Below are 20,602 nucleotides of genomic sequence, written 5' to 3' on the forward strand. Positions count from 1 at the left end.
TGTTGTGAAACTGATGAAATTGGAAGAACAATAAAGTGGCTGCTTAAAAAGTTGTCTGCCTCCATCCTGCTCCACGAACCCTCAAGTTACTTGAGTAACCCACTGCAAAAGCACACTCACAATGATGGTTGAGATCTTCATAGTCATTTTCTGGAAAGATCTCTCTTATTTGTCACATAAAGACACACATATATAGTGTTTTAAACACTGTGCAGATATTTTGCAACATTTCCCCAATATGAGTGTTGACATCAGTCTTGTCCGTTGTGTTAGAGGAGTGTTAATGAAGAGGGTGCAGCACCTGGATCAGCTCCCATTACCTTAAGAGGGGTCATGGCCTGCTGCAGGACGAGGCCTACACAAGACACACAAGAGCCAGTAATTACCACCTGACATCTGTTTGACATGCCTCATGCTTAAGAGGTTGAAAAGACATTTTGTGTTCCTAAAAAATGTGGAAAAAAGAAGATTAACAGTTTTCATGAGGACAATTTTTACGAGTTTAATGTAGATGAAAACTGCTCACAGTAAGGTCTTCGGATTATCCAGAGTAACTGGAACATGGTTTCTCCAGAGAGATGTTGCTGTTGTATTTCTTAAAGGTCATTTTTCAATGCTGTGAGCACCGCAAACAAATGTCCATTCACCTCCTTCGCATTAGGGTGGAGGCAAAAATCTCAAAACCAAAACTATTTGCATGGTCACTAGTTGCAAATAAGAAAATATGTGTGTGTTTTTTGTGAACAAATGCCCAAACAGTACTAACACTTCATTTCTGAGAAAAACGCACCTGCTTGGGCCTCAGCCCATCATCTCCTTTCTAAATAAGGACGACTAATCATTTTTAGTAATTCTGTTTTGATTGTAATTAAATCAATTTGAAGTGGATAAGTGTGTGATTTCTGAGATAGGACGATCTTATCACCTAAACACCACCTTAAACTCACTGAATGTGAATGAACTCTACAGCAAACAGCTTGTTGAAATGAATGCTGCACACAGTGGACAAACAACTAGCTGAGGAGGCCACAGAAGAAGTTAGTGAATTAGCGCTCGCTATTTGAGCCAACAGGCCAGAGGCCTGAAGCACTGAAAGGTCGCCTTGATTGACACCGTCAGGGCGGAGCCGACTGCGTGTGTCAGCTACGGCCTAAGGCCGCTGGTAAGCCAGCCTCAGGGGTGGGTGCTAATGGACGCAAGTCATTAACATCCTCTTTACGGTCCCCTTCACACACTCTGTCCCTTGTGTTTCAGCGCCGGGTGCCACCCGACCCTCCCATGTACTTCCAATGAGCCACAGCGACTCTGCCCCCTTCTTCCAAATTACAAACTCTGCGCTTGCAAGCGCGCTCACTGCCACCCCTTAAAGCTGCTTAATTATGGTCATTGGCACCAAGTCTGAAAGCTCCCTTTATCCCCCCCACGCTCCAGAAATAGGCCCCGCTGAAGCACACAGGCAGCCCAGATCAAACGCTCCCCATAGGGAAGGGGTCATTACTGGTGTGCAGGGCGGACACAGCCCAATGGGTGCTGGGCCACGCCTCGAGCCCAAATTGCAGCCTGGGCCTCGTGAGGACACAAGACTGTTCTTTGATGCACGGCAAGAGTAACAGCAACACAGGCTGTTTGGATATCAGTGTTTACAGTGAGCTGTGTACTGTACATACACATAAACAACCAATACTGTGTTTTGCAGACTAGAAGCTACGAAAATTGGACGCTGGGCTTGGTTGGGTGTTCACATGGTTCTCATGGTTTATATTTATCTGGATGTCATCGCTGTTTTACATGAGCAGCATGAATTGTTTCCAGGTGACAAAGACCTTTAGTAGTACACAAAAATGTCTTTGTATCTACAGGTGTATGTATATATATAAATATATATTAGGGCTGTCAAAGTTAACGCGATAATGACACGATAACGCAAATTCATTTTAACGTCATTAATTTCTTAAACGCATTAATGCAACTTGTGATTTTTAGGTTGTAGCGGGCTCAGTTTTAAAGCTAGAGGGAAGAAACCTAAAAGAATCCATTGGTACCAACCATGTCATACTAGCTTGTCACAAAGGAGGATAAATAACGCTCCAAAGAAAGTTACGCTACATTTTGGCAAGGAAAAACTGCCATGGCCATTTTCAAAGTTGTCCCTTGACCTCTGACCTCAAGATATGTGAATGAAAATGGGTTCTATGGGTTAGGGTTAGTCAAGTCAGCACACTGACAGCTGTTGTTGCCTGTTGGGATGCAGTTTACCATGTTATGATTTGAACATATTTTTTATGCTTTGTGTTTTTAATTGATTTCCAATAAAAAATATATATACATACATTTACATAAAGCAGCATATTTGCCCACTCCCATGTTGATAAGAGTATTAAATACTTGACAAATCTCCCTTTAAGGTACATTTTTCTTTGATTAAATATTTTAACAGATTGACAGCCCTAATATATATACAGTATTTGTATATATGTCTGTGTATATATACGATAGCCTATATGTATATTTATGTATATGTATATCTACCATCATATTAGCTTACTACTTTTTTATTTAATTATTTATTTTCTTGTTTTGATATTTTTTTTCTGTTTTTGTTATCCTTTAATTTTTTTCCTTGTTTTTATTCTTGTTATTTTCTTTATTTCTTAAGTTAATAATTTACTCTAACTTTACTTTTTCACTATAAAATATACAAACCTTGTAGGAACAATATAAGTATGAAGAAGATCAAGTAGTAAAAATGTATAAATTATATAAAAAGTACAACGATTAAAAAAAAAAAAAACTTATTACATTGTCTATGTAATTTTGTCTATTTAAAAACACTTACGGGAAGTAACGTAAGCTGCGTCGTTTTCAGCGCACGTGTGGACGTAGAATAACCTCATGTCACCCAACAAATAAATAGGTTGTAGAGACAGTCACCTCTGTGTAGGTGTGTTTTCATGGCGGGCAGTGGCTGAGGTTATGGAGGTGGTGGCGGTGCACCAGACAGTGCTGTCTCTCTCAGCTCCACTGCACACAAGAAGACTGTTCATACCAGGAATGTGTGTGTGTGTGTGTGTGCCGAGTGGGTGAATAAATGCACATGTGCATGTGTGTGTGCGTGTATATGTGGAGTGTCTCTGTGGTTTGTGTTTTTCCTTTACAGGTGGTTGTGTCCACTTGTTTGTGTTGCTGGTTCTGTCTCCTTCCTGGATGGTTTGCTGATGCACAAGGGGAGGTGGAAAGCGGTAAAACAAGCTCCTGTCTGCTGGGATTTATGTTACACTCAGTTCCATGTCGAGGTCTTTCTATATTTATTTCTCTTTGTCTTTTCCCTTTTACAGTAACTGTCACGCCCTACTCTACACTGACTCCTTTTGTCTTTGTACTTTTGTCTGCTAAATCCTCTCCATCTCTCTCCGTTTCCTTTCGCTCTGTCTCTTTCTCTCTCTCTCTCTCTCTCTCCCTGTCATTCCTTCACCACAAGCATTTCCAATGCTGGCACAGCAGAGTAGACAGCCACCCCGAAAGCAGTGCCACGACCATAATGAGCATGTTGAGTTCTCATAATAACACCAGAATAACCTGCTGGGGGAGACCATGTCTTTTGGGGGCCGGCTCTCAGACCTGCTACCCTGGATTCAGAGTGTCAACACCACACAGACCTGCGCTTGTTGAAGTGTGAAATATGGAGTTGACTTTCCCCACTATGTGCTGTTTATAGACTGATTTCTGCAGTGTTAGCTATTTTCTTACTGTTTTTTGGTGTTCAGGGTTTGAGATGTTGTTGTAAGGTGCTAAAATGATGCACATTTACTGTAATCATAACACAGTGCCTTTTGCTCTGTTTTTAGGGACTGTAAACAAATTATTAGGAAGGAGGGGGGAAGGTTTTTCTTTTTGGTAGTCTAAAAAGTAATTTTTTTTTACAACCGTATAACAGCTCCCACCTTCCCTTTATTCCATAACAGAACTGTCACATAAAGTGACATTGACAGCTGTCGGTTAAAAAAATAAGAATGGCTGGAATATTTAACAGGACTTTTTTTTTTTTTTTTATCCCATAATTTGACCAATTGCTTAAAAGAAATATTAATCCATCAACATATTTAAGTTTAAATTGGAGTACACTATCTTAAACTTGTCTAAAAGTTGTAAAAACAACATTGAGATTTGGGGGCGGAGGGGTAGAGCAGGTTGTCCACCAGTCGGAAGGTCGGTGGTTCGATCCCCGGCTGCTCCAGGTCACATGTCGCTGTGTCCTTGAGCAAGACACTTAACCCCAAATTGCTCCCGAAGGCATAGCCATCGGTGTGTGAATGAGTATTTGGATTAGATCCTGATGGGCAAAGTTGGCACCTTAGCAGCCTCTGCCATCAGTGTATGAATGTGTGTTTGAATGGGTGAATACTGACATGTAGTGTAAAGCGCTTTGAGTGGTTGGAAGACTAGAAAAGCGCTATATAAGTCCAAGTCCATTTACCATATCATCATCTTTTAATATGCTACGGTAAACTTGTTAGAAAATAGTTGCTTATTTACACCTCCAGCAGTTACATTGCAACATTATCATTCACGCTCTTTTAGCTCTTTCTGTTTTTTGTCTCTATAGTCGACAATATAGAGCAAAAACACTGCCGCACACTGTCCTCTTCACTGGCAGTCGGAGAAGTTTAATTGTAACAATGCTTCGTTTACACAGACCTTCATCAGGTTTTTTTTTTCAGGAGTCTATTTTGAGTTCTTCTCTAACGCACCTGTCAACGTACAGGTGTGCAAAAGCCGGATATAGACTGTGGGTATAAGCCTGCCATTGGCTGCATATTTCCTATCTAAATTTACAAGGGTATCATTGCTGCATTCTGGGATTAGCGCCGCCAAAGACAATTGTGATTGGTTTAAAGAAATACAAACAAGCCAAAGTGCAGCAGAATGATAATGGGTGCAGCGGCCACACTATTCTCCAGCGCTGTGGAGATTGGTCTGGCTATGGGAGGCTAAAGCCTGCAGGAAAAATATCTTGCAATATGTAAAAGTGGAGCAGAAGAGTCCTGGACTATACAGCTTTTGCCTCTTTTCATTCCTGACACATTTTTTTTTGCCGTCAGAGAGAATATTGACACAGGACCAACTTGGCACCGTCAAAAAGGCGCAACACACCGGGAAGTTAGTCCGCACCTGTGTGCGTATATAGAAGATGTACTGTATATACATACTGTAAGTGTGTGCACAGGTATGCAGGCTCTTAGATGTGAGAGAGGAATTGGCTGGATTGGGTGCTGTGAAATTCCACCTTTCGAGCTCCTCCCTCCATAAACGGCATGTACAGTAGGAGAAACCCTTACTTTAAATTCAAGGCAACTTCTTATTCTAGTCACAGTATAATGAAAGTGTGCAATTCACCTCCTGATTTAATTTCCGATTCACTGCTTATCATCTGTCCAACAGAGCCATAATTCATTCTTATTCTGGACACAAGGCTCTGTATTGAATTTGGATTGGGCCACCAGAGACCCGGGTAGCCTAAGTGGAAACAGCAGAGCCGAGTGAAACCTGCTCTCTCTGGCATAAAATCAGTGTCCAGATTCCAATGATGCCCTCAGTAAAAGGACTTCATTATGCTCTCAGAATATGGACTAGACAAATATTTGGCTTGGTCATTATGATGCTGTATCCACTCCCCCATGGAACCAGGTCCTACACCAGGCTCAGTGTTTCTGCATCCCAGAGATGGCTCACCCTACCCCCCATCAGCCTCTCTGTCTCCTTCCTGACACCAGCCAAATGGGACGAAATACAATACTGGAATAGTAAAAGAAAAGAAACAGAGAGGTAGTAGGCTACACATTAGGAGTACAATATGTTTTTGATAATCAGAGAAGATCGGTATTGAACGTAAGGGTGCCATTTTTGATTGTGAATGACCCTGCAGCTCCTCCGTCTCCATCATTCTGACATAATTCAGAAGTGGTCAGGAAGTGTCACTCCCTCAGACCCCCAGATCCCTCCAAACAGATGGTCTTTCACTCACATTTCTCAGCTCCACTACTCCCCTCTCTACCCTCACTCCCACCTTCCTCCACACACACACACACACACATACATTACTATCCCAGGTTCCACCGATGACCAGCGAGAGACATACTTTTTCCTACCTGAACTGTTTCCCCTTCCCAAGGAGGAACCTCTCTATGTCTTTGATGTAGCCTCTATAGGTCGCCTACTGCTGTAGATTTTACAGCATTTTATAGCGTTCGACAATTTCTGTAACTTCCTAAAACCAACAAACATTCACGCCAACTTCAGGCAACAATTGGCCGGGTGTGTGGAGGTGAGACAGGAAGCGGGATTTCAACTTCTCTCGCTATCCTAATTTTTCATTCTTTAGCCTACACAATTAATTCATTTTTTGTCTGTACAAATCAGTGGGCAACTTCCGGTTCTGAAAAGTGAAGCCAATGCTGACTTGCATTCTCGACTCCTCTGTTTGGTAAAAGAAGTCTAATTGTACAGAAGTCTATGAGTAAATGAGCCTACTACTCTCTTGATTTATTATCTCAGTAAACATTGTAAACATGAGTTTATGGTCTCAATCGCTAGTTTCAAGTCTTCTTCAATAAAGCATGATGTTCATTTAGTAAATTATGGTCCCATTTAGAGTCAAAAAGACCATAAAGCAGGGGATGCTTTAGGGCGTGGTTGCTACCACGGCGTTGTCCGGTCTGGGAGTTGTCCGTGTTTTTATCTTAGAAACCCTTTCACAGTGTGTTTTCAGATCATGAAAGTTAATTGTAACATTTTGGTCGCCTAAAAATGTCTTATTCACCAAGATGGCAACATCCAAAAACCAAGATGATCACGGTGACTACATCCACTTCTTATATAGCCTACAGTTCAAATGAGTGCAGTCACAAACATATCGGAGAACTACGGTGGCCTTCAGGTAACGTAAAAACAGGTAAGGCTAGAGCCAGTATTTGGTTTGTCCGTTCTGGGCTACTGTAGAAACATGGCGGAGCAACATGGCGGACTCCGTGAAGAGGACCTGCTCCCTATTCAGATATGAAGCATTCATTCTAAGCTAACAAAAACCCAACGATTCTTAGTTTCAGGTGATTATACACTAATGAAAACATAGTGAATATTATATTACATTTATACGAACAGATCCCCCGAAATGTAACACACTGTTCCTTTAAATAACAGTGACCAGCTGAGCTTTTCATAAATGTCTGACTGAATGTTCTCTAAAACTGAGTGCAAGGACTGGAGACCAGGTTAATACAGGTAAATATTGCTGCTTGTGTGCATACTGAATTGGCATATGCACTGTTTATGTGTGTTTGTGTGCAACCACACTGTACACAAGAACTTTGTGTGGGTAAATTGCTGCCGTAAACTGTCCTGTAAAGCCAAACTGTTCCAGGCCAGTGGCTCTGCCTTGGAATCACTCTCAGATGGCTCTGATAATGGGATATTATCTGACTCACTGTGGCCGCAGTGACTGCAGGAAATTGGAGAATTTTCCTATGGACACAAGTCGTTGGGGCCACATGACCCCTGTGTCCTGTCCACACCAGTGAGAGAACTGGGGCTATCACTGGGCCTATGAGTATGGCCAAGCTGAACGTTTCTTCTTATTAAAAGAAACCCTAACTCTGAGCCTGGAGACCTTACACAGCAAAATGAGGCTTACTGTACCTCTGTTAGCCTGAAGCACAGGGCCTTAGGAGGTTAATCTATCAGCTTAACCTCCATTTATCAAAACCTCTATAGGAAACGGGAGATTGAACAGATTTAGGATGCATCTATCCAAACTGAAGCCTCCCAACGTGTGCAAAGATGCTGCAGAGATGTCCCACGTAGGCCAAGATGCATGCAGCATTGGCTGAGCTCTGACTTTGCTGCCAATCTTAACTCCCTTACCCCCTCTTCCCCGCTCTTTCATTCCTCACGCCGGACCTCTTTTACTATTTCTGTGACCCTACCTCCACCTCCTGCCTCTCATATGCCACGAGAGGAAGCCAAGTTTGGAGGGGCGAGAGAGAGGAAGAGCTTATCCTTTCTTTAACTCTTGCTGCAAAAGCCCTCAGGGCTATATAATAAACATTTAATTTCCTCTGGCAAGCAATAGGAAGGCTTATATCATGTAAAAGAGCAGAAATAGCAACTGAAAAATGCTTGTCATTCTGTGTTTCTCAGGCCAGGTTCATAGGGCTGTATGAAGAGGCTTTTCAGCCTGAAGGACATCTTATTGCAGAGAGATAAGAGTGCCTCGTTTTAAACAGAGTGAATAAAAAGGGACGGTAAAAAGTTCATAGCTCTTTCCATCAGACCTCCTCAGCTTATTTTATGCCACGATTCCAGTCATGTACATTTTGTTTAAAGGTCTCAGTGGTTACATTTTTATGTAGATGAATATTTAAAAAAAAAAATTAGGGCTGTCAAAGTTAAAACAATAATAATGCATTAAAACGAAACCGTTTTAACGCCACTAATTTCTTTAACGCAATCAATCTCCGTTTTAACGCTAGAGTGAAGATACTGGCATTATATGAAACTAGAAAACCCAATGAATCCATTGGCTCCAACCATGTTAGACTAGCTTGTTGCGAAGGAGGCTAAATAACGTTACAAAGTTATGCTAAATTTTGGTGAGGAAAAACTGCCATGGCCATTTTCAAAGGGGTCCGTTGACCTCTGACCTCAAGATATGTGAATGAAAATGGGTTCTATGGGTACCCACGAGTCTCCCCTTTACAGACATGCCCACTTTATGATAATCACATGCAGTTTTGGGCAAGTTATAGTCAAGTCAGCACACTGACACACTGACAGCTGTTGTTGCCTGTTGGGCTGCAGTTTGCCATGTTATGATTTGAGTATATTTTTTATGGTAAATGCAGTACCTGTGAGGGTTTCTGGACAATATCTGTCATTGTTTTGTGTTATTAATTGATTTCCAATAATAAATATATAAATACATTTGTATAAAGCAAGAATATTTGCCCACTTGATAAGAGTATTAAATACTTGACAAATCTCCCTTTAAGGTACATTTTGAACAGATAAAAAATTTGTTTAATTTGCGATTAATCGCGATTAACTATGACCAATCATGTGATTAATTGTAATTAAATATTTTAATCGATTGACAGCCCTAGAAATAATACATCTACAGAGCTTTAGAAAGGTGCCGAATAAAAGTATGGCTTTCCCGGAAAAAGATTGTGAATTAATCATTTTTAAAAATTTGGCGGGTCCAATATAAATGTTTTGTTTATCTCTGTAGAAGATATCTGACGTTTGGTTTCCACTTCTAACAAGGCTTGTGAGCCAATAGTATAACAACGTTGGTATCTCTGTGTCGTCATTAGTGTGGAAAAAACGGATAAATGGCTGAGATTGACGGTAAGCGCCTGGCAACGACTTGTTGTGAAGTAAATGCAATGGAACGGGGGGAGGGAGAATGCGACATCTAGTAAATGTTATTAATAGCACCTTTAATTACATCATATTTAATTTTTATGTAATATTCCTAACGATTTGATGATTCATCTTTTGATGTTTCTTCTTAAGGACTGTTTCAAAAGACCTTTCACAAACCTTTAACTATTATTAAATATTATTACAGAGTTTGGTTGGCAGATGGGATTTTTTTTTTTTGGGATACTGTAAGTTTTTGAATGTGCACTTCTGTGCAAAGCGAAGCCAAGCCACAAATCCCATAGTGGTGGGAATAAGGACCACACTGATTTTTGAATCTACCCTTTTAGAAGGACACTTTGAAGTAGTTGCTGAGAGAAACCTTGCTTCGTGCTTTTTTCCCAGTTTGTCTTCCATCATCTTGACACCATGATCCTCCCTCCGTGTAGTTAGTAGAAGAATATTACGGAAGCCACCCCATCCCATAAACATGCCTCCAGCTGAACTTAATGACCCTAAATTGTAACTTTGGAGCCTATATAAAAACACAAGGTATTTTCCCATTAAAATCAAAGCTATGTGAAACAGCGGTGATCGAATGAAAAACATGGGAAAAAGTAGAACAAAGCCGCTTTGTCAGCTAAAGTGATTTTTCATGCCAACGTGACTTACAGCTCAGTGACAAGCTGGTACTTTCCTGACTTTCAAGTGTTCATTTGGCAACCTTTTCCTGCTCATTTAGCTATTTTGCGCCCTTTGAAGTGGGCATGGCGTAGGAGTGGTTAGATGCACCCAAGTAAATGTGGTAGCCCAAGGTGAGGCGTCAGTATGGTGGAAATTGAGTTTGACCTTGGACTCAATATGAGGACCACGTCATGCAGCCAATAATTTAATAGTGCTTTAATAACGCAGATATTTGCAGCAGGTTCTATATAAGTGCTCCGCCACCTCTCTGGCTAGACGAACACAGGGACCCTTCACACTCTCCTCCTCTTAGTGCCAGACTGACAATTATTCCAACAGATTGTTACACCCAACACACATTACCATTTGCTCCCTAGCCAAAATAAATACTGGTAATGATAATACTTAGGTTTCCTGCGTTTAACTGCATGTGTATTTAGGTATGAAAGACAGACATCTTCCTTGCTCCTGCTAAACCATCACACAGTATGTGGGATGGCTGCATGGAGGATAAGGGGAATATGATTTCTTCTGGACAAACAACCAACCGTTGCTGCTCTCAACCCTTAATTGTTATAGTTACTAATCTGAGATCTACACCTTGCCCTTAGCTGCTCCCGTCTTCAAAGTCTGATTGTTGAATTACGTAGCCACCATATCCCTGGATTACATCATCTTTTTAGCCACACTAACAGTCAGGACAGAGAACCTATATTGATAAGAAAGGAAAGCCAATTGTTCCATTGCAACGTCAGCGCCCAGCAGCAGAGCTGCATTTTGGACTGAAAGTGACTACTGGATGCCAGCAAAACGTTGCCGTACAAATGTAAAACTAGATCATTTCTATTGTCATATTTAATGTCTCTACCGAAATGGCCTGTATTGAACAATAACAAATATTTTAAATATGCACAACATTATAGCTATTTACTTATTTATTTAACTTTTTTGCCTGGATGTTTCCCAGAGGAGCATAAAGAGAGCGATGGACATGAATGCTGCGATAACCGGTTGTTTGGGAACAGAGATGTTAATACATCCACCACGGTACAGGCTTACAGCATACAGCCCATGGGTGTATTAGAAGATAATAAAAAGTAATTCTCCTCTGATTTACATACGTGTTTTTATACATCCATGGCCACGGACTCATTGGCGTTTTCAGTCCAAAATGACGGCAGCGCTGTTATCAAAAAAGCACCAGAGTTTCGTCTCTCTTTGGTAAGGATGGCAATGGCAGTCTGTTGGTTGGTCAGCTGGTCCACCACTTTGGTCCAGACTGAAATATCTCAACTACTATTGGATTGATTGCCATGCAATTTTGTAGCTTAACAGCCGTGAGCACTAATAATAGGCATGTTCGTTGTTCACGTTCATTATGATGTGTTTATGTTCATAATGATAATTGTGGGGGAGTGGCTTTGGAGGGAGGCCTGAAGCGACGGACCCTCAGTGAGTCCACACTATTACCACGCCATGCTGGTATCATTTTGTCTCTGTGTCATCATTATCTCGTCAACAATTAATGATGCAATAAATCTCGATCGCTCTGACAGATCCATGCTTTGTTTAAATTGATGTCTCCTCCCTGCTGGTATTAGCATTTAGCTCAAAGCACTGCTGTGCCTATAGTGCAGCCACAGAGCCAGTAGCTGGCTGGTAACCCTTGGTCTTGTTATAGTACTGTTCCCGAAAACCCAAACAGCTTGAGTGAATTCCTATCCTTAAACCCTTGTTTTTAGTACTTTTGTTATAAAATAAGAAGTATTTTCATGTTGCCAGTGGAATGCACAGCAGCATTTCCCAGCACGAGCATATAAATGATAATGATACAGCGACAGGATGCAGAGACGCTGTGAGAACAGAGGGAGAACTGCTGGGCGTGGAGGTTATAAGCCCAACATGATGTGCCCACAAAGACATCTGGAGGATGACAAAATATTTGAGTTGATTAAAAGCACCACAGTTGCACTAATTTGTAGAGGATGTTTTGCAGCTTTTATTGTTGTTCCAGTAGCACCTATTCCAAATATTTCATCATCCCACGCCTGATAAGCCATTATAATAACGTCAAGAGTCATATCATTTTTGTTCCATTATCATATTAAAGACACAAAGACTGTTTGTATAATGCCTGCAGCGGCCAAATTAAATCTGCATAATTCCCTTCCTGTCAAACATTGTTGAACGGTTTTATGACTCAATAAGTGTTAGAATCTGGAAATGATCATTTTTTTAAAACAGATGCAAGCTTAAGTTGGAGGCGATTAATACATCATCAAAATATTTTGGAAATAATTACAACACGGTATGAACAACTTCCTCTGTTGGACAGAAAATAAGGAGCTTGTTCCATAACATCACTGTAACTGTAAGTGCTTTTATTGCATATTTCCACCATCTTGCCTCACATTGTCTTCATTGTGCGTTTCTGCCGGTTTCCACTTTCTCATCCAGTTACTGACACATGAGAAGACTTACAGTATGCCCTCGTAATGGGCAAAGTTAACCTGAATTACACCATTTTGATGTGTGGGGATGAACCTTTAAGCATGTGCATTGGGGTATAATGCACCCAGATTCTGATCTTGCTATTTTATTTATTAGCTTGCCTCATTTTTTATTGTCTTACTGTTGGTCTTTCAATGGGTAATGCTGGGTTTCTCAACTTTTTGTGGGATGTGGCACCATTTTTAGGTCCCAAAAATCTCATAAAGTCAGCAATTCAAAAGTTTTCATGCATGTTGAGTAAAACATACTTTTATATTCTATTTAAAGAGTACTTTATGCATGACTTATAAGATAAAGGGTGAAACTTTGGAGAAAATGCCACATTTCAGCCTGATGTTGTTTATACTGTGATCACGTTAAGGTCAAGTTAAACTAACACAGAGCAGGACAGGGCATAAATTACCACAGTAACAGACATTCCCCCAGTTTCTGTAATGAAAGCTTTTCTGTGAGTCATATTTTTTTGGAAATGAAAATTCAGGACTTCCCAAAGTTTCAACTGAACACATATGGTTAACTCCATACTCCACCTTTCTGGAATAACTCCTCCAATTTTATCTTAAATTCTTCAAGAATCTCGACAGCTATTGGATGGATTGTCATGAAATTTGGTACAAACATTCATGGTTCCCAGATGATGTATCCTAATGACTTGGTGACTTTTCCTCTAGTGCATCACAAGTTCAACATTTAAATGTATCCTGCAAAAATAGTGACATTCCCACCAGCCTCAGCAGATCTTTGTGTTTAGTGCTAATTTACAAATGTTAGTCTTCTGCCTTCACTATGTGTGTAGGTGCATCGTTACGCAGCGAGCTAAACACACTTCCAACTGTTTGAAGTTCTGAAACTGCGAAAACAGTATTGGACAACTAATTCAATGATAGCATCAATAGACCATGTTGAAACCTTAAGTTGTGCTTACTGTAGGTGGTTCAAAGTCATTTGTATTCAAGTTATCATTTGTTTTTTTATATCATATTTTTTGGTCACCTATGCATTTATACAAATGTTATACTGATGGAAATACATGCCAGCCCATACTGTACTAACACAATCCATTTTTCCCAATATTGCAAGAATTTATCAACCGGCTGATGTTTCACCTCCTGATCTCAGGCGGGCTCGTCTAACCTCTGGGATATTTCAAGACATGACATCAGCTCCCGCTGTGCTCCTCTATGTGGTGATAATACACTACATACAGTTAAGGAGTGAATTGGTCTTTATATAAAAGCAGAGTCCACGCTAATGACAGACAGTATGATTCTCCTCCAAACAAACAATCTCCCAGAGCTCATGACTTGCTTTGTGTTGGACTGTACACGGAGCCATGTTAATCTGTGGCTCTGGCACATGTGACCGCCCGTAGCCGGAGTGACTTATACTTACATTGAATACAGTCTCTATGTGCCTCTGTTATTTCTGTTGGAGGGAGGGAGCCGAGGAGAGATCAGTGCCATTTCCAGTGGCAGTCAACGAACGCTGCACGGCCCTCTCGGGGAACAGGAGGCTGTGAAACGCTTCGAGCTCCTTGCGTGTTCGAGTAAACACCCTCTTTTGGTCCGGGGCCCCTCCAAGGGTCAATACACTGTTACATCACAAAAGCTGGATTCATGGTTAGTTGCTCCAAGGTCTAGAGAAGGAGAAGAAGGGCACAGTGCTGCCTCTCATGTCACGTTTAAATGATTACCTTTTGAGGGCTATCTCCTCACATTATTCTCGTCCCTCTAATCTCTCACTCACTTCCTTTCTAATTCAATGAATGTCTTTTCTTTCATTTTATTATAAGGCTCCCTCCTTTCATTCATAACGTTCTTCTCTTCATTTTTAGCACAACACACACCCTTTCTTTCTGTTTTTCATTTTTCCTGGATCCAGGTAAATGAAGGCTCTGAGAGAGAGAGAGTTTGGTGACTGCGGCCACCGCTGCCCACACCACGACGTAAAATGTGCAAACCCTTAGGTGGAGTCGGAAGTGTAGGAGGAATAAGATGTGTGTCTTTTGTTGACCGACAAACCGGCAGCATCACAGCCGAAGTTTTAAACTTAGAAAGCTGCTTTGGACACGTCTGAATCTACTCAGGAAAATTTCAACAACTAGAGGAAAATATTAAAGTTTTGAAGTTAGGGCTGTCAAAGTTAACGCGTTAACGCAAATCTGTTTTAACGGCACTAATTTCTTTAACGCAAACGATCTTTCGGAGGTTGTAGCGGGCTCAGTTTTAAAGCTAGAGTGAAGATACTGGCATCATATGAAACTTAAACTAGAAAACCTAAGAAATCCATTGGTGCCAACCATGTCATAGCTTGCCGTGAAGGAAGTTAAATAATGCTCCGAACTTGTGCTTAATTTATGCGAGAAAACGGTCCTTTGACTTCTGACCTCAAGATATGTGAGTGAAAATGGGTTCTTTTTGAGGTTGTAGCAGGCTCAGTTCCAAGCTAGAGTGAATATACGGACATTATATGAAACTAAAAAACCTAATGAATCCATTGGTACCATGTTATACTAGCTTGTTGCGAAGGAGGCTAAATAACGTTACAAAGTTACGCTAAATTTTGGCGAGGAAAAACTGGCATGGCCATTTTCAAAGGGGACCCTTGACCTCTGACCTCGAGATGTGTGAATGTAAATGGGTTCTATGGGTACCCACGAGTCTCCACTTTACACACATGCCCACTTTATGATAATCACATGCAGTTTGGGGCAAGTCGTAGTCAAGTAAGCACACTGACAGCTGTTGTTGCCTGTTGGGCTGCAGTTTGCCATGTTATGATTTGAGCATATTTTTTATGCTAAATGCAGTACCTGTGAGGGTTTCTGGACAATATGTGTTATTGTTTTGTGTTGTTAATTGATTTCCAATAATAAATATATACATATATTTGCATAAAGCAGCATATCTGCCCACTCCCATGTTAATAAGAGTATTAAATACTTGACAAATCTCCCTTTAAGGTACATTTTGAACAGATAAAAAAAATGTGCGAATAAATATTTTAATCGATTGACAGCCCTATTTGAAATACATTTTGCAAAGTGTAGTGTTTCTTTGATATGCATAAACACAGATCAGACTGCAGATTACTAAGTGATGGGCCCATAGAGGAACAATGCTACCTCTGGTGGTTGTATGTGCACAATGCGTGCTGCAGAATCATTCAGTCCATTCATTGAAGGTTTAGATATAAGAAAAAGATCTGTGCAACTTGGCAAAGAACACAGTTTAATATTACAAAATGATTTCTGGAAGGAAAATCATCAGTTGAACAAGACGCATATGGAAAGAAATTACCACAACAAGACGCGACTAAACAAACACAATCCAATAATCCTCTTGTACACGGAGAGGGCTCGTTACTGAAAGTCTAATAGTCAAGAGACAGAACGAAAATTAGTAGCTAGCGACAGCCTACCATATTTTTCTTTGAGCATATACAATAATTAACTTTATATATACGTTCCCAAACCCAATGCTTAGCAAATCTCCAGCTGTGTATTTTTGGTGCCAGCAACCAGGCGGAGGCCACTGTCATTTCCCAACAAGGATTCAGTCTTCTGCAGCCTTGTCTCATATGAAGACTCCTGCCTTAAACCGCCACACTTGTCCCAGTAAACCAAACCTTAATGACAGGCTTGTCTAAAGCTGGAGTCTGTAAAAAAGCCTCTGGGCACATCTATCCGTCTATGTCTATTTCCTCTATCTTCTCTTCATGTGCACTTTTCTTTTATATTTCTGGTTTTTGCTTCCGGTTATGGGAGAAAATGTTATTTCAGCTATAAAAAAAAAAAACTGGCACCCGGACATTTGTCCTGAGCTGCTTCGGCTTCCAGCAACTGAAATAGAAGATAAGTGTGCAATTTATAAAATTTGATTTGACTCCTTCCTTCTCTCAGACGCAGGCAGGATGCAAGCTCTACTGAAATCCCGGTGGGGCCGTGTTTTTTTCTCTCTTTTTTTTCAGGGCCTATTTTGAATGGGGCCTTTCTACAAAACTCATTAATATCATAGTACAGTCACACCTATATTCGCTAGCTGAACTTCCTGCAGAAATCCAAACAGGTCAGAAAGAGACAGATGGACTTTTGAGAATTCCCCATGTTTGCCTCCCACTAGAACAGCAGGCCTGTGTAGAGCCAGGGCTCTGCCTTATGAAGGGCACTCACTAAGGCATCACTGAGACTTGTTTCACAGAAAACATCCATCAAAAGGCTTCATTTAACTAGAGATGAAAGATGAGCCTTTTAACTCCTTCCTCTACCCTAAAGCTGGCCTGTTGACTCTCTCATCTGTTTACGTTCAGACACATAAACATCGACACACCTTCTGTGTACGAGGCTCCTTCCTTCACATGATTAGTGATAGTCTGCATGGAGTCCTCAGATTTTCTACATGATGAAAAAATACGTCCCCCCCGCCGCTGGATCAAATACTCTCTCTGTTCTGCACAGGGTACTCCACGCTATGTGAACATGTGTGTTCATACGTGCCCATATGTAGCAACATCACCCTTCGTCATATGCACAGTATATTCAATTCCCCGATTCGACTGTTATCAGCTCATTAAATGTACTTTATCAGTCGTTATGAGCCTCATAGATGTGGGTCAATAGGGGCCTGCTATGGTGCGTTGTAAAAGTGAAAGTGAAACTTAAAAGCAACACGTTCTAAGTACGGGGATGATGTACAGCGAGCCGGTTATTGTTGTGAAATAAACCCCGACAGGGACTACTTTACTGTCTGATATGGAGCAATTGCGGCACAGTGTCATCTCCTGGAGTAGCAAGTCTGTGCAGTTTATGCGTTCAATGTCACAAGAGTTGACGGAAATTCATGCCGTCTTCTTTTTTCAGTTGTGATATATTATAGCTAAAAAACTAAAACTGAAATCAATGTACGTTAGTCTTTATGTTTTTAGGCAATATCGTTCCAGTTTAGTTTTTCTTATAGGATGTCATTTTTTATTTAGTTTCAGTTTACTAACAATATTCTTCACTGCCTGTTTTCATTTTAGTTTCAGTTTTAGTTTACTATAATTACCCCAGTTTCTTCCCATGGGGGCGGCCAGTGCCTTGCATATATCGCGCTGCCATTGGTGTGTGTGAGTGTGGCTGTGTAAATGAGCCGAAAAGAGGAAAATTGTAAAACTCTTTTAATAAAAATGCTATATAAATACAGCCCACTTACCACTATTTATCGGTTAAACCACATAGAGTAGACGGCAGTCACAAAGTCAACATTGTTTATGTATTTCTTCCTTTATACTCAATGAACTAAAAGATAAGGATGCATTTATTCTCAGGTTCAACATGGTGACGATGCATCTCTCACACACCTGTAGAGGAGGATTTAGGTAATTGGATGACAACCTACTCTACCTCTATTTTTATTTGTATGCATGCTCATTTAATGTCTCACCATAATATTGTTTATGATAATTCGGGTGCACAAGGGTGTCAATCATTTGTGGATGTATGAGGTTAGGTTAATCCAGAGTCTTCAGGAATCTAACAACAGTCTTGCGCTAGAGGTAAACTCCTTTACCTTCCACATTTGTCAACTGATTGAAAAATAACTTTGAAATACTGCATTTTGTTATGTTAAATCAGGTAACTTTTGCAACTGGAAATAACTCCACTTTCACATTTTTTGTGTTTCCCACTGTAAAATGTTGCAGTTAATTTGCCATATGAAAATATTTTGGCACAGCACGATCACAGCCTTTAGATGGTGAGAAACAGCCATCAGCAGACTGTCACAGGTTTGACACGTGTGACATGAAATTAAGGCTCTTTCACTGAAACGAGCACATACAGTATCCAACATATTCATAAAATCTTCAACTTTGTACTTAAAAGGGTGTAGCCCTTCCTGCCATTAAAAGACTACCTTCAGTCTGCCACGGGGTAAGAAGGAATGCATGTGGGTGCGTCTGCTGCGTCCACACTGTATGTATAACATAAACTGTAAACATGCATCAAAGGAAGTGGCAACCCTGAAGCTAAATATTGCACCCCCCACTATATAGAAGGCACAACACTGCTCACACTCGCACAGGCAGCGCTATAAGTGGTATGACTTGACTTTTATTTTCAATAAATATTTCTACTAATTACCTATCGGAGAAAAATATAGAGGAATTTAAAGTACCCAGGTTGAAAAACAAAAATACCGTGTTACACAGTACCTTCTTGGTCCTGGTTAACTCTGACATTTACTGTTTTATATCAATGTATTGAGAAATTATGTGTGATTATACTCCCATCTATCTCTTTCGTAGGTATCTGAAATGAAAGCTCTTATGTTTACGCAAGAGTTGTAATCCTATGTCGTTTTGAAGCCTTGAGTTCGGCATTTTGGCCATCGCCATCTTGGTTTTTGGCTGTCGCCAACTTGTTTTTTTTGCAACCAAAGTGACACGAGAGGGTGGAGCTAAGTATAACCGAATGCTGAATAAGATATTTTTAGGTGACCAAAATGTTATAATTAACTTTCATGAACTGAAAACACACTGTGAAAGGGTTAACGTTCTAAGACGAAAACATGGACAACTCCCAGACTGGACAACGCCGTGGTAGTGACCTGTCAATCACAAGGTAGCCCCGCCCTAAAGCATCCCCTGCTTTATGGTCTATTTGACTCTAATGGGACCATAATTTACTAAATGAACATCATGCTGTATTGAAGAAGACTTGAAACTAACGATTGAGACCATGAATTCATGTTTACAATGTGAGGTAATAAATCAAGTGAGAAGTAGGCTCATTTTCTCATAGACTTCTATCCAATAAGACTTCTTTTAGCAACCAGAGGAGTCGCCCCCTGCTGGCTGTTAGAAAGAATACAAGTTGAAAGTACTTCTGCATTGGCTTCATTTTTCAGGCCCCGGAGTTGTCCACTGTTTAGAACATAACCGGAGTGAAACAATCAGAAAATAACGTTTTATTTCTCTGATTCGCTGCTGTGTTCTCACTAACGCCGCTCCCTCTCTTCATTCACCCTATAGCTCGCTCCACCGTCGCTGCTCTCTCTCCCTCTGTCGCTCATTGAGCTGACGAGGAGGGTACAACTTTGGATGCCATGAGTTCACAAACAGGAACCAACAACTGTTACATATTATACCTTTAAGTGTACATAACGTTCATGTTAGACAAATTAACCTCAGTGGCAGAAGCAGAGAAATAATAACAGATGTTAACTTTTATGTATACATTTCAGACTAGGAATAAGTTGTATTCTCGGAACATGTTCCTAAACTGAGCTGTTTTTGGATGAAACCACAGACACACACTGTTCTGCCAGCTTCACTCCATATATACATACATACTGTGTCATTCTGTCTTAGAAATTCTGATAATTTATCCTTTTTGCATTTTCATCCCTCACTACATCACTTATCTCTCAGCTCATGTCATTTTCACCCATTGTTTTATGTCATTTTTCTGTCTTACTTTCTCAAACCCATAACTTTTCCATTTTCCATACCTTATAATACATCCTTGGCCAGCTTGTGGTTAGTGTACAGAAATGCCAGCTGGACTGTCCACCCTTTCTGTGGATTAAAAATGTTTTTAAATGTTTACGAAGGAACCACAATAGATGGAAAACCTTTATGATAAAACTGCACAGTCTCATGTAAACGTGTATACTATATATAGCATGATATTACACCGAGATTCCACGTGTCAGGAGGACACATTTTAGGCTTTTTGCTAGTCATTTGTACACCAGGCAAAGAGAACTACGGTAATGTCCGCAGTTAGGTTTAAGCAACAAAACCACTTAGATTTAGGAAAAATGTCATGGTTGGGCTTAAAATAAGTGGTAAACTAAGTAAAATACATGCATAAACAATGTCACATCAGTACGGAAACACATCACAAACGTCACCAATGTCTACTGGGCTACTGTAGAAAACATGGCGGAGCAACGTGTCGGACTCCATGAAGAGGACCTGCTCCATGTAGATATGAAGGGCTCATTGT

General features: G+C 40.5%; 1 long non-coding RNA gene across 1 annotated transcript; it reads right to left on the reverse strand.

The window, feature by feature from the left end:
• Nucleotides 1-142: 142 nt before the first annotated feature.
• On the reverse strand, nt 143-20,172 carry LOC141757682 (uncharacterized). The gene is made up of 2 exons (XR_012591698.1): nt 20,103-20,172; nt 143-355 (listed from the first exon to the last, which is right to left on the reverse strand). It is a non-coding gene; the product is annotated as an uncharacterized LOC141757682 (long non-coding RNA).
• Nucleotides 20,173-20,602: the final 430 nt, after the last annotated feature.

Source organism: Sebastes fasciatus, chromosome 19 (genome assembly GCF_043250625.1).
Source record: "Sebastes fasciatus isolate fSebFas1 chromosome 19, fSebFas1.pri, whole genome shotgun sequence".
Lineage (NCBI taxonomy): Eukaryota > Metazoa > Chordata > Actinopteri > Perciformes > Sebastidae > Sebastes > Sebastes fasciatus.